This window comes from Tursiops truncatus, chromosome 5 (assembly GCF_011762595.2).
Source record: "Tursiops truncatus isolate mTurTru1 chromosome 5, mTurTru1.mat.Y, whole genome shotgun sequence".
In the NCBI taxonomy this organism is placed as follows: Eukaryota; Metazoa; Chordata; class Mammalia; order Artiodactyla; family Delphinidae; genus Tursiops; species Tursiops truncatus.
This window is the reverse complement of record NC_047038.1, coordinates 113176348-113190471: the sequence shown is the minus strand read 5'-3', so window position 1 is coordinate 113190471 and position 14124 is coordinate 113176348.

The window sequence follows — 14124 nt, the reverse complement described above, 5'->3', positions numbered from 1 at the left end:
AATGGGGCTAAATTAACCATAGACTAAAGGCTGCTTTGGTCCCACCTAGACAAGCTTAAACGCAAGCTTTGAAAAGACAAAACTATTTCCAAGTAGCTTAACTGCATCCCAGAATAAAGTTCAAGACTGCCCAAAGGAATATAAAGATATAATATATCCGGCTTGCACAATATGAAATTCACAATGTCAGGCATCTAATAGCAAATTTCCAGGCATGCAAAGAAGAAAAATATGCCAAAGAAGAAGGAAAATATTATCTATAATGAGAAGAAAAACCAATTAATAAAAACAGACCCAATGAAATGAAATACAGAATTAGTGGATAAGGATGTTAAAACAGCTATCATAATATATTCCAAATATTCTAGAAAGTAAAGGAAATCATGAGATGTTAAGAAAAGGCATGAAAGAGGTTTTTTTGAAAGACCCAAATAAAACTGCTACAGATGAAAAATACAAAATCTGAGATGAAAAATACACTGGATGGGATTCTAAAACAATAGACATATTTTAAGAAAAGATTAGTAAATTTGAAGACATGGCAATAAAAACTATCCAAAATGCAACACAGAGAGAAAAAAGGCAAAAAACAAACAAACAAAAAACCCCACAGAACATCACAGGTGTGTGACAATATGTAATCAGAGTCCTGCAGGAGAGGAGAGAGGACAGAAAGGGGACCATCAACAGGAAGTGAAGAAATAATGGCTGAAATTATCCCAGATTTCATGAATTATATCAAAAAATTATTCCAAATTTAATCCAAATATCTTCAATTTAAGAAACTCATTGTGTCCATGAATGAATGCATGGATAAAGAAAATGTGATGTATTAATACAGTGGAATATTATTCAGCTATGAGGAAGAAGGGAATCCTACCATTTGCGACAACATGGACAAAACTTGAGGATATTATGCTAAGTGAAATAAGACAGAGAAAGACAAATACTGCACGGTATCACTTGTATGTGTAATCTAAAAGAAACCAAAAAAAAAAAAAAAAAACCCAAAAAAGAAAAACGAACTCACAAATATAGAAAATAGATTGGTGGAGGTGGGTAGTGGGCAGAATGGGTGAAGGTGGTCAAAAGGTACAAAACCTTGTTTGTTTTAGAAGCACAAAAATAGGTATTTCAAAATTTAAGCCCTGGGAATATAATGTATAGTACAGTGACTATAGTTAATAATACTGTATTGTATATTTGAAAGTTGCTAAGAGTAAATCTTAAAAGTTCTCATCATAAGAAAAAACATTTGTAATTATGTGTGGTGATGGATGGTAACTAGACTTATTGTGATGATCATTTTGCAATATATACAAATATTGAATCATGCTGTACACCTGCAACTAGTATAATGTTATCTGTCAATTATATCTTAATATTAAAAAAAGGAAAAATTCAACAAAGGTTCCAGTGGGTTCTTTCTTGAAACCCTTCAAGACAATCATTAGAGGGCTTCCCTGGTGGCGCAGTGGTTGAGAGTCCGCCTGCCGATGCAGGGGACGCGGGTTCGTGCCCCGGTCCGGGAAGATCCCACGTGCCGCAGAGTGGCTGGGCCCGTGAGCTATGGCCGCTGAGCCTGCGCTTCCGGAGCCTGTGCTCCGCAACGGGAGAGGCCACAACGGTGAGAGGCCCGCGTACCGCAAAAAAAAAAAGACAATCATTAGAAACTGCAAACACAGAGAACCTGATTTTTTTATGCATTCATAAAAAGACAGCAGTTCGTAGTTAACTGAGGGCGGGGATATACAGAAGATTGGAAATGGCGGTGTTTCCTACTTCTTCAGGATAGACTGCAGGTGATTTAATTCCAGATCATTGATGATTTTAGACTTGGAACAACTCCCAGACATCATTTTATCTGTGTCCTCTGGTTACACATATAAGAACTGAGAACCAAGGCGTTGACCAAGTTAAATGACTTGTCCAAGGTGACGTAAAATGTTAGTTACAGAATTGCCACTAGCATTTAAGTTCCTTGATTCCCAGTCTTGAGTACTTTCCAGTAAGTCAGAGAAAAAATCTTTTTCTTTTTCTTTTTTTTTCACTAAATCCCGGTACCCTGGCAAACCACAGGGTACTCCCAATAAACAAACACATATTTTTGACCGAAATACTTCCAGAGACAAGCCGTGAAAATGTGAATATGTTTGGGGGTAAAGAATAGTTTAACTGGAGTGTGAGGTTGATTGAGGAGACATGAGGGAGAAGACATAGTGTGGTTCTCAACGCATGTTCTGGGGACCTGGGGCACTTTCATAGGGTCTGTGAGGTCAAAACTATTCCCCATTCATACTTACATGTTACTTCCCTTCTCACTCTCCTTCTCTCTAAGTATACAGTAGAATTTTCCAGGGGCTACATGACCTGTGATATCACAACAGATTGAATGCAGAAGCAGATAGGAGAATACAGCTGCCTTCTATTAAGTCAGACACTCGAGAGATTTACAAAAATGTGAAACAATGCCACTTTTCTCACTATTTTTTTTAAAAAGTTATTTTTTTCATAAAATATGTTATGTTAACATTATGTTACCATGTTTGTTACTATTATTTTTACATATATAAGTAAATATTTAAAAATTTTTTCAGTCTTAGCTTCCAATCACAATAAATAGTGACAGATGTAGCCCATGTAAATGAAAGCTCTTTGGGGTTTTCAAGAATTTTTAAGAGTGAAAAGGGATCCTAAAACAAAAAAGCTTGAGAATCACTGTTATAGAGGATTTCTAAAACTACGTTGAAGAATTTGTCTTTCATTCACAGGCAGTGGCTTTCACTGAAGGGTTTTGAACAGGGAAGTACAAGGTTAGAGTCAGGCTTTGGGGAAGACTTATTTGACTTATCTGTGGGTAGATGGACAATAAAGGGGGGCGGTGAAGATAAAACAATCAGGAGGCCATAAAGATGCTGTTGAGAAGCAGTGAGATGGTGGGATTAGGTAGAAGAAGCAGGCAAAGGGATATAGCAGTAGGATTCATGAGCGAGACAACTGATGGGACGCCAGGGGCACTGGAGAGGAAAATGACCACCACACACCAATGTGTCCCCTAGTTGACCAAGAGAGTGGTGGTACCATTAACAGAAGTAAGGAAGTGGGGAAGAGGCTGTGTTTTTAGGTGGTGTGAGTTTAAGCTCTGACACTTTAGCCCTGGGGCAAAATTGTGAATCTGACGAGCAGATAGCTGGAAATGTGGAACTGGTATTTGAGAGAGGTCAGTTCACGTTGCACATGTGGAGTTGAGTTGTGTTTGAGATTATGAAGACATTCCCCAGGGAGACTCTGGGAGAGATAGAGATCGGGAGCAAAAGACCCAGAGGGGCAACAATAAGGTGAGGGAAGCTCGGATCCTAAAGGCAGAGGAAGAACTTGGATTTTGCAATGTCTCAAAAGCCAGGAAGGGAGTGCTTCCAAAAGAGAGTAAATGACACCCAGAAGCCTATAGGGTTGGGGGCCTAAGGGAATTTCTCTGATTAAGAGATGTCTCCGGAAATTTGAAATGTCATTTTATTGGAGTGGTGGATGTGGGTCAGATCACAAGAGGATGCGTGTGGGCTGAGAAAGTCTGAAAAGAAGTTTAGCAGCAAGAGAAGAGAGTGAGAGAAGATGGTAGCCCACTCAGAGAATGGAGAAACTCTCTGAGAATGAAGATATTCAGAGAAAGAGCAGAGATCCCAGATAAGCTCACTCTTCGGAGTCGGAAAGCAGTCTAAAAAAGAGGAAAAGTATTGATTCGTGTCTAGAAAATGAGTGGCTAGGATGTGAAAAAAGAAAGAATGCGTGACAGTGTCAAAGGCAGCAGAAATCTAGGGATTCTATTCCTGCCAACAACAAAAACAAAACACAAAAAGCATCTAGGTAGAGAAAAACTTCGGGAGATTTTACAGTAGTAAACTTTCAAGAGCAGTTTCCTCTGAAAAGTAGGACTTAGGGAGATTTTATTTTTGCATATTCTTCTGTACAGTTGGAAAGCTTTCAATTTTTAAATTATGAGTTTGTATTTCATTTATAATGAAAAATATTCATGCCTCATCTAAATGAATGTGGTGTCCTGGATTGTATAGGACAGCCAGAGGACATAAGCAGGAAAACTGGTATTTAGTTAAGAGTAACATATTGCTGTTGTTTTCTTAATTTGGAAAAATAGACCATGATAATGTAAGATGTTAACATTAAGGGAAACTAGGTGAGGCGTATAGTCGTTCATCAGTATCCCAGGGAGATTGGTTCCAGAACACCTGTGGATACCAAAATCTGCAGATGCTCAAGTTCCTTATATAAAATGATGTAATATTTGCACATAACATGTGCACATCCTCCCATATACTTTAAATCATTTCTAGGTTACTTGTAATACCTCATCTAATGGAAGTACTATGTACATAGTTGCCAGCTTGTGACAAATTCAAGTTTTGCTTTCAGGAAGTTTTCGGAATTTTTTTAAAAAATATTTCCATCCACGGGTGGTTGAATCCACGGTCGCAGAACCCCCAGATTCAATGGGTGAACCATATTATAGGAACTCTCTCTACCATCTCTGCAGGTTTTCTGTAAATCTAAAATTATTCCAAATGAAAGTTTATCTTTCAAAATGAGTTCATGACACCATGAGTAAACAAATATAACCGAGGCACAGAATTCTGTTAGGAAAATAGTGGCGAATTAAGATGAATGGGTGGGAAAGGGGCCAAGTCGTAGAAGACGTTGCATGCCTGGCTAGAGATTTTGGACTTGGATTCTGCGGTCCATGTAATGTCACTGAATGTAGGAGGATGGTGAGATGTTTGAAGGAGAAAGGAACAGAGCAGAGCCTTGAAATGGGTGCTCTGTCCCCAGAGGGGCTTGAATGTCATCATTCCAGGTTCCCTGAAAAGCAATTCAAATAACATAGTAACATTTTCCCTATCATACTTTCCTCAGTTATTAAAATGCTAATGCTGGGTTAAAGGGAACCAGAGAGCACAGAACCTTCCAGAGTCCATGGAGCAAACTCTAAATTAAATGGAACCAGAACTCACAGAACCTTCTGGAGTCCATGGAACAAACTCTGAATTAAATGGAACTAGAACACATAGAACCTTCTGGAGTCCACTGAGCAAACTGAATTAAATGGAACCAGAACTCACCGGGAGGCTCCAGGCTCAAAGAACCTTCAGGAGTCCACCATGCATCTTTCCCCCGTCAGGCTTGGCACTCAGGTTGGTCACCGCCGTTGTGCTGGGCTGTGCTCGCCCGTCCTCACAGCCTGGCTGCTCTGACCCCTCCTGCAGCCCTGGGGCTGCTGACTCTGCACTGTTTTGCGTTGCTGCCTCTCACTGCAGTGCGGGCAGGAGACGAATTCTCCTCCTCACTGTGGACCACTTGCTGGGCCACTGGCATCACCTGGATCTTGTTAGAGTGCCGAATCCTAGCCTTTGGCAGTGGATGGTTAGAGAATCTGCATTTGACAAGGTTTCTCAATAATCTGCAGCTACATAACCAATCACTCTAGACTGTAGGTGCTAAAAACAGTAAATATTTATGATCTCACGCCCTTTCTTGTTATTTTCATTTATTTTTTTATTGAAGTAGAGTTGATTTACAGTGTTGTGCCTATCTCTGCTGTATGGCAAATGACTCAGTTATACACATACAGAAATTCTTTTTTTTACTGTTCTTTTCCATTATGGTTTATCCCAGGATATTATATATAATATATAGCTGCCCGTGCTCTACAGTAGGACCTTGTCGTTTACCCATCCTATATGTGTGAATTTACCTCTGCTCACCCCACACTCCCAATCCTTCCTTCCCACACCGCCCACCCGTCCACACCCTTTCTGAGGGCCAGGGAGCAGCTTCACTGGACGGCTCCGGCTCAGTCCTTCCTAAGGCTGCAGTAAGACTTGGCCGAGGCCTGCCTGGGGCCCGAGGGCCCACCCACTGCCCGGCCAGTTAATGCTGATGTGGCCAGAGGTGACAGCTCCTCGTCATGGGGCCTCTCCAACCCACAGGACAACTCGAGGGTCCTGACAACATGGCAGCTGGGGTCCCACAGCAAGTGGTCCAGGAGAAGCAGGAGGAAGTCCCAGTGCCTCCAAAGTCACCTGTGTCGTTACACAGGTTGGCCTTGCTCAGTCGGGGAGGGACAACTGAGGCCCTGACTGCCATCGGGCAGGCTCACTGGGACCGACGTGAGGCTGCCCACCATGCCCGTTACAGTTGTGGAAGCACTAGCTTCTCCCCGGGCTCACAGCCCTGATGCATGGAGGCTGGGAAAGTTTTTGAGATTCATTGGTGTTGGTGGCATGGGGCCTCCTCAGGGCAGTGGGCTGCTCCCTCCGGCCAGTCCTGGAAAGGCCTCGCTGGCCCCCTGCTGCAGACGCCCGTCGATGAACACACCGCAGCTCACTGACCCACTGACACTTGGGGCTAATTGAACACCATGGTGCCCCGTGAGCCCCACTGTCTCCCCAAGGTGTTGAAGCGACTCCCTCTCCCACCAGCATCTCCATTCCTCCACATGCCATCAGCACTTGGTTTTGTCCAATTTCTATTTTTTTTACCCCTTGGGTGGGTGTGAAATGGATCTCGTAGTTTTCCTGTGAATTTCCAAGGTTACTAATAAAGGCTTATTAGCCATTAGTTTGCCATGAAATGCCCATTTTTCTACTACACTGTTTCTTTCTTGACCATTGGTGTCCTTTGTATATTTTGGATATGAATCCTTTGCAGTTACATGTGTTAGAAAAAAATTCGAATGCTTGGTAAAACTACCAGATACTGGGGGAGATGCAAATGGCTGATTAACTCTCCCCCAATGAGCATTCGAGCCCTGGATGATGATTACTTGGCCTCACTCTATAGCCACAGTCTTGGAGCAGACTTTTTATGAAAAATTAGTATTGGAATGGGGTGCCCCTTCTACTCTAGCGCCAAGAACAGTCCCTTGGAGGTTATTGCTTCATTGTAGAGAAGGATTTAAAAGACCCTCAAAGTTATGAAAATGTAAGCAAACAGGCAATCCTTGCCAGTGAAAGTTTGGGTGTAGGTGTAGGTGTAGGTGTGGTTATGTAAAATAGGTGTGTATTTGTTGCTTAGCAACATTTGCCTTTCTCCTTTAGGTGCAAGGGGGAGATCCCTTGTTGGGATGTGCTGAGGTGATCCCATGCAGGGGGAGCGAACCAGGCACCGCAGGGAGGCTGGCACTGGGTTCTTCTCCAGCATGGCCCACCTGGCACTGTTCTAAGCATTAGGGGGACATGGCTGAGCGTGTGAGAAAAGAGAAGTGTCCTCAGAGCTCAGGGGGACGCTGCTGGGGTGATGGGAAGAAAAGAGCTGAATCAATAGGAGTATCTTAGCAACCATGAACAAGTTTCCTACCATCAGAATGTGCAGGACCACATGTAATCTCACGTGGCAGAGTCCCAAGCCACGGCATTAGTGAACTGGTCACGTTTCCTGGTTTTCTCTCTCTTCCTGGCTTCTTGCAGTAGCACCGATCTTCTTTGAACTAAGTCCGTAGTATTCCTGCCCAAGGAGGGTGGTTGGGGGAGGCCTCGGGGAATAAGAGGACCTCCCGTCACTGAGGGCAGGTGGGTGCTTGAGCAATACACTGAATAAATAAAAGTGAGGTGACTGTGTTTGTACTCCAAGCTAGTAGCTGTGGATCATTCCAGATACACCGTTGACAAGGATTTTTACCAAGTGAGTCATTTCCCTTACGGTCTTTCTCTAAATTTCTTAAATGTATTCCCACAACACCTGCAGTTAAGCCCAGTGTTTCTTGGAATATAAGAAGCAAAGTACACAGCCTATCTCTGAGAAAAATGGACCCCGAGGGTAATAGTGAGGACTTTGAGAAAGGAAATCTGCATGTGCTAGTCTGATTCTTTATGCTTCTTCTTCCTTACGTCCCAGCATGCTGCCTGTTTGAAGCCATCTCACAAGGACAGTTGCAGGATCTGCTAGGTTGGCCATTCCACGAAAGCAAGAGTCCTGCTTTGCTTATTGACCTATAAGAGGGACAGGTAGAAGCTCAGTAAATATTTATTGAACAAACAAATGCACCTAGTGAGCTAAGGGGCATGAAAGTATCTCAACACTACTATGTACAACTGAAGATGGATGAGTGTTAATTTCTGTCCATTGAAAACACTACTAGGGAGGGAGAAGTTTCCTCAGGGAGGATTGGTGAGAGGAAGCAACACATTAATACAAACACACTGGGGAGAAAGCTTGTGTGATGGGGGGCTTCAGTCTATGTCCCTCAGAGCTAAACTGAGCCAGAGAACATTTGTTTACTGATGAGTATCCCTACCAAGAGGAAATAGAGAGCTTCAAAGAAGGGGAAGTAAATCTCAATACCCTGGGCCTGATGCCAGATATTCCAGCACATTAAAGATGACAGACAAAGGAGACAACACCTTAAGACCTATTCCAGACTGTATATTTTCCTCCCTTTGTGGGTTAGCCGGCATTCAGTAATGTGTGTCCAGGAAGTAATAGAGAATGTGGGGAAAGATGTTTTCTGCTGTTCTCTCTGTAATTCTAGGAGCCACACTGTGAGGCTTGAGGTCTAAGTCATGTTGTGATGTCTAGACTATGTGAGAAGAAATGGGACGATGGTAAGATGTAACTTATCCAAGGATGCTTGTGGCTGAAAGTGTACACGTGTACTAATGGTTTGATTCCCCCCGGAGTGGCTTAAAAGGTCAGGGTAGCCTCTACTTACTGGGAAAGAAGAATATTTTATCTTTGATTTTTAAAAAATTTTTAAACTTTGTTAGGAAACTCTATTGTTGCAGGTTTCCTGGGACCTTGTACCATGCTTTTTTCGTTTTGCTAATGTAGAAAATGATCTAGTAAATCATCTGTGTCTTGCTACTTGTAGCATGGGAAGAGTTTTGAAAAATGTAGAATTTTGAAAAGGCACAAGGTTTCTCTGGCCTGAAAAGCTTATACCTAATTCAGACAAAAGGGCTTTCTGCAAAAGTTAGAATTTCAAAGCATGACAGTTTGAAAGACTGAAACAGCTACAGGTTCCAGAAATCTTGAGTGGAAAAACAAACACATTTTGAAAACTTACTCATGCAGGGCTGGGTTCTCACTACTGTAAAAGTAGAGGTAAGACAGTGGGCAACAAAGTTTTACAATTTATATGCATTTCCTTGTTAGTGAAAGGACCATTTGCTTTATAACTAGGTAAAACATTTCCATGGTTCCAAAACCAAATTCACAAATAGGGTATTTTCAGAGAAATCTAATTTATATCCCTGTTTTTACCACCTTATTCTTTCTCTCTCTTATATGTAACTTAAAAAAACAAAAAAACCCCCAAACTTTTGGTTTATCCTTGCATTATTGCTTTGTTATGAGGAAATATCTATAAATATATATTCATAGCTCTCCACTTTCTTGAAATAGATATAACATACTATACATAATTTTCTCCACCTTACTACTTATTTATTTATTTTTTGCGGTACACGGGCCTCTCACTGTTGTGGCCTTTCCCGTTGCGGAGCACAGGCTCTGGACGCGCAGGCTCAGCGGCCATGGCTCACGGGCCCAGCTGCTCCGCGGCATGTGGGATCTTCCCGGACCGGGGCATGAACCCGTGTCCCCTGCATCAGCAGGCGGACTCTCAACCACTGTGCCACCAGGGAAGCCTACTTATTTATTTCTAAATTTTATTATTTTTTTGGCCACACCGTGTGGCATGCAGAATCTTACTTCCCTGACCAGGGATCGAACCCATGCCCTCTGCAGTGGAAGCGCAGAATCCTAACCACTGGACAACCAGGGAATTCCCTCCACCTTACTTTTTCATTTAACCAGATATCCTGGAGATTTCCCCATGTAGCATATAAAAAGTAGTCCTGATTCCTTATTTCAGCTCCAAAGTATTCCATTACGTTAATTCAACTAGTCCTTGAAGAACAGATATTTGGGTTGTTTCCGATCTTTTACAAAGCCAAAGTTTTTGAGAATGAAGGAATGACTAGTTGTGTCCAACGAATCTGAGCCATCCAATAGAAGATATTAAAGTATTCACTGGATTTGGCAATATGAAGGTCAATGAAATCTTAACCAGGGCTAAGATGTATACACAGAACCTACCCAGCAGCACGCAGAACCTAGCTTAGCAAGGATAGTTTCAACGTCATGGTGCAAACTGAAATCAGATTATAGTGGGTCACTGGGTGAATGTGAGAAAAAGGAGACAACAGGTAGTATAAACTTCTCTTTGAGGAAGTTGGACAAGAAGGGACACAGAAGTGTAACTAGATAAGTATTTGGAAACAAGAGGGGTTTTATTTGGGGGGGGCTCTATTTTATATGTTTATGAATGTTTGTGCAAATGTGTTTGTAGAATAGAAGATATCACAGCATGTTTATTGTTTGGGGAAGGAGCCACAAAGAGAAAGAGTTAAAATGAGAGGAAAAGAAGGTGTTGATTGCAGAGAGATGTTGTCATTCTTCATTTTTGAAGAGAAGGCTCTTAAGGTTGTTGGAAGTATGGTTAGAAAATATAACATGTAACAAGCATCTTTTTAAAAATACATTTCCTGAAATTTATAGGAATTCAACTCACCATGAAAAGGCAACTTTCACTGGCCTCATCCCTGTCCCCTTGAAGCTTATAGTATAAGAGGCATTTATCCTTATTACAGCATTCTATCCTTTTTGGTCCATCACTACCACTACTGCCTAGTCCAAGCCACCATCGTCTCTTGGGACCACTGTAGTAGCCTCCAAACTGGCCTACCTGCTTTCACTCGTAACCTTTCTGTGGTTCCCACTTTTCTACAGAGAAGCCAGGAAAATATAACTCAGATCCTGTCTCTCCCCTGCTTTAAACCAGTCAATGACTCCTTATGGCAGTTAGAAAAGATTCCAAAGTCCTTATGAGGGTCTGCAAATGATGATCTGTAACTTCTTCAGCCTCCTTCTCATTGTTCATAACTTGGCTCAAAGGCACCTTTTCTGGCTGCCCTGCCGAAAACAGAACACTGCCTACCCCTTAAAGTCACTGTCTGTCACAGCACCCTGTTTGATTGTCCTCATAGCTTAAATGATCACATCTTCACTTACCTTGTGTTCCTTAGTTCATTGTCTCCCCAATTAAAATATGTGCCAACTGAAAGGAAAACTTCTTGTTCACTGTAGTAAACCCAGTGCCTTAAACAATGCCCAGCACACAGTAGCCACTCAATATACATTTGGTAACTGTATTAATATTGTTCTTTGACTTTTGCAAGGACCTCCTATAGTAATCTTCACATCCTTTTACCTCTTGTTTTCTCTCCTTTTATTTCACACAAAGCATTTCAATTTAACAGTTATGACTTTGGGGAATAAATACAACGGCAGAAACTTTGAAACGGACAAAATTTGAGTTGGAACTCCTTAACAACAAAATGCAAATTTTAGGAGCTTTATGTAGGCAAAGTGGAGTATCCCTGAGTTAACTGGAAAAAAACCTGATCACCTTGTCTCAAGTGGAAAAGTGCAACATTAGCCTTTCTTTTGAAAGATGAGATAACTCAGTGTATGTGCTGATGCAGAGTGGAAGAATCCTTTAGGAAACCAGAAGGGTATTTTTTGTGAGGGAGTGACCCCTTCTATCTAGTCGTCCAAATAAATTGCGGCCTGTGGCTGTCCCACTATGGTAGTGCCTAAGACTGTCTAGTTTGGAGGTAAAGTATTAGCAAGCCAGTTTGGCCACAGATCTATGGCTAAATATTCCAAGCTACTTTATAGATAATAAAGATGGTGTTTTGAATTCCATCTGCCTGACTTTGGGGTTTGGTTATTATTTGTCTCCATACTCAGGAGGCAAAGGAAGTGTTATTTGTCAACCATCCTCCAAAAACTCCTGAACAGACAGTGGCTCAAATGTGGTTGATTCAGTTGGATACCCAAGCCTTAGAGATAGATCACTACTGATCATTGTTTTTATTTTCAAATAAGATTCTTCATCATAACCGCTACAGTCAGATAACATTAGCTAAAGCAAATCATAAAAAGCAAGATTTTTAAAAGAAAAGTGTCTTGTACAAGAAAAAACTTTATTATGTTTATACAATGGACTCTAAAGGTGATAAAACAACACTAAAAATTCCAGTCATAAAAGATATCATCCAAAGAAATGAAAAATTAAAGGAAAGTTAATGCAAAATTTCAAAGGCTTCTCTTTGTCAGTCTTGTTAGTTTATCACAAGAAAAAGATAAAGAAAAATCTAAAGGTACACTTGGCAACTCTAATTTATATGTGACTTTGTTTCTGGTTTTCATTTCTAAATACCCTAAGTCATATTTTGGAGGTGAAACCCCTTAGATGGGGTCGTGTTCACAAGCCCTTGAGATTTACTTTTCAGTTTCTGGCTCAACTCCTGAAATCATTCTTCTTATTTTATCCCTCCAGAGGGAAGGCACTCTTTGTCCCTTCAGTGCTGTGTTTTCAAGTGTCTGGTTGTGTTCAAAAGAAAAGCAAAACGAAAACAAACCAAAACAAAGCCTACCAAGGAGTCTCCTCCTTAAGAGTGAAAAACTATCAATTCCTCCTTATAATCAGGAGAAGAAAATGTTCCACTGTACACTTTTTCCAGGAATACATTTTGGAAGAAGAAATTATTTTAAAGAAATTTTTTATATCTCAGGAAAGTTATACCTTAACTTAGAAAAGCTGGTCAGTCTTAGCGACAGCTTGATATAACAATTGCCTCAACTACAAAATGCAGGGGCTGTTTCTGCACATGTATGAGTCTTACCAGAACAGAATATTTTTACATAAAACTTTTTCAAGTTCCAGGACAGAAATTTGATTGTTTTATGACATCCCTAGCTTAATACCAAAGAACAACTTTTACAATCTCTGGGAAAATACTAAAACCCAATATAAATGGATACGCCTAACCTCTTTACAGAACAAAAAGAGGGAGATTGTTAATATACCAAGTACTTCAAAAGATTACCTGCCTAAGTGTTCACAAGCCTCAACCATTACGGTCAGAGATAAATGACAAGTATAGCAAGGAAGATGAAAAGCCTTCTGTAGCACGGTCTTTTAGCTACTTATCCAATATTCAGTAGTATGGTATATGTCTAACAACTGGCTCTAGAAAAAAAAAAAGAAAGAAAGCCTAAACTTTTTGGTGTTTGCCAATTTTTGTGCTGTAAATGCTCCCATTGTGACAAATTTCAGGCTACCAATGTGTTTAACAACCACCCTATAAAAAAAAAAAACCTGAAAATTTAACCATTGGCTCTCACAAGCCAGAGTGAGCCATTTGGAGCACATCACTGCATTCATCCTCCTCCTCTTCATCACCAGCAGAAATTCCATTTTGTTGCACTGGCAATTTTCTATGATTAAAAAGAAAAGAAAGGCATTTCCTAGTCATTCTTGCAAATAGGCCATAAGACAGCATGTGCTGATGAGAAATAGGCACAAGTCATTGTGGGAGCTGTGCTCATGATGTGTTCCTTAAAGGAGCTTCAGACTCAGCTAACCCTTTTTACCCTTAACGTTTTCTTTTTCCTGGCTGGAATGCATACATGATGACTGGAGCTGCAGCAGCCATTTTATGATCAACAATTAAGGAGAGAGGACAAGGAACTCACAGAGATCTTGGCCCTGACATCTTTGAGTTGCCTTACCACCTCTGGAGTTCTTATTTCTGATCTTTTTAAAAATAAGAAATAAAATATATTCCTATATTGCTTAAACCGCTGTCATTTAGGTTTTGTGTCAAAGGCAACCAAAGCCAGCCTTTCACCTTGGGCAAACTCACCAATAGATGCAGACCTAGTAAAGAGAAATTGCTACCAGAAGCAAAACTGTTTAAAATTTTTTTTCTGGAAATCACATAGTCATTAAAACTTTAAAAAACTGACCAATCAGGGCTTCCCTGGTGGCACAGTTGTTAAGAATCTGCCTGCCAATGCAAGGAACATGGGTTCGAGCCCTGGCCCAGGAAGATCCCACTTGCTGCCGAGCAACTAAGCCCATGCACCCCAACTACTGAGCCTGCGCTCAAAAGCTGGCAAGCCACAACTACTGAGCCCATGTGCCACAACTACTGAAGCCTGCGTGCCTAGAGCCTGTGCTCCGCTACAAGGAAAGCCACTGCA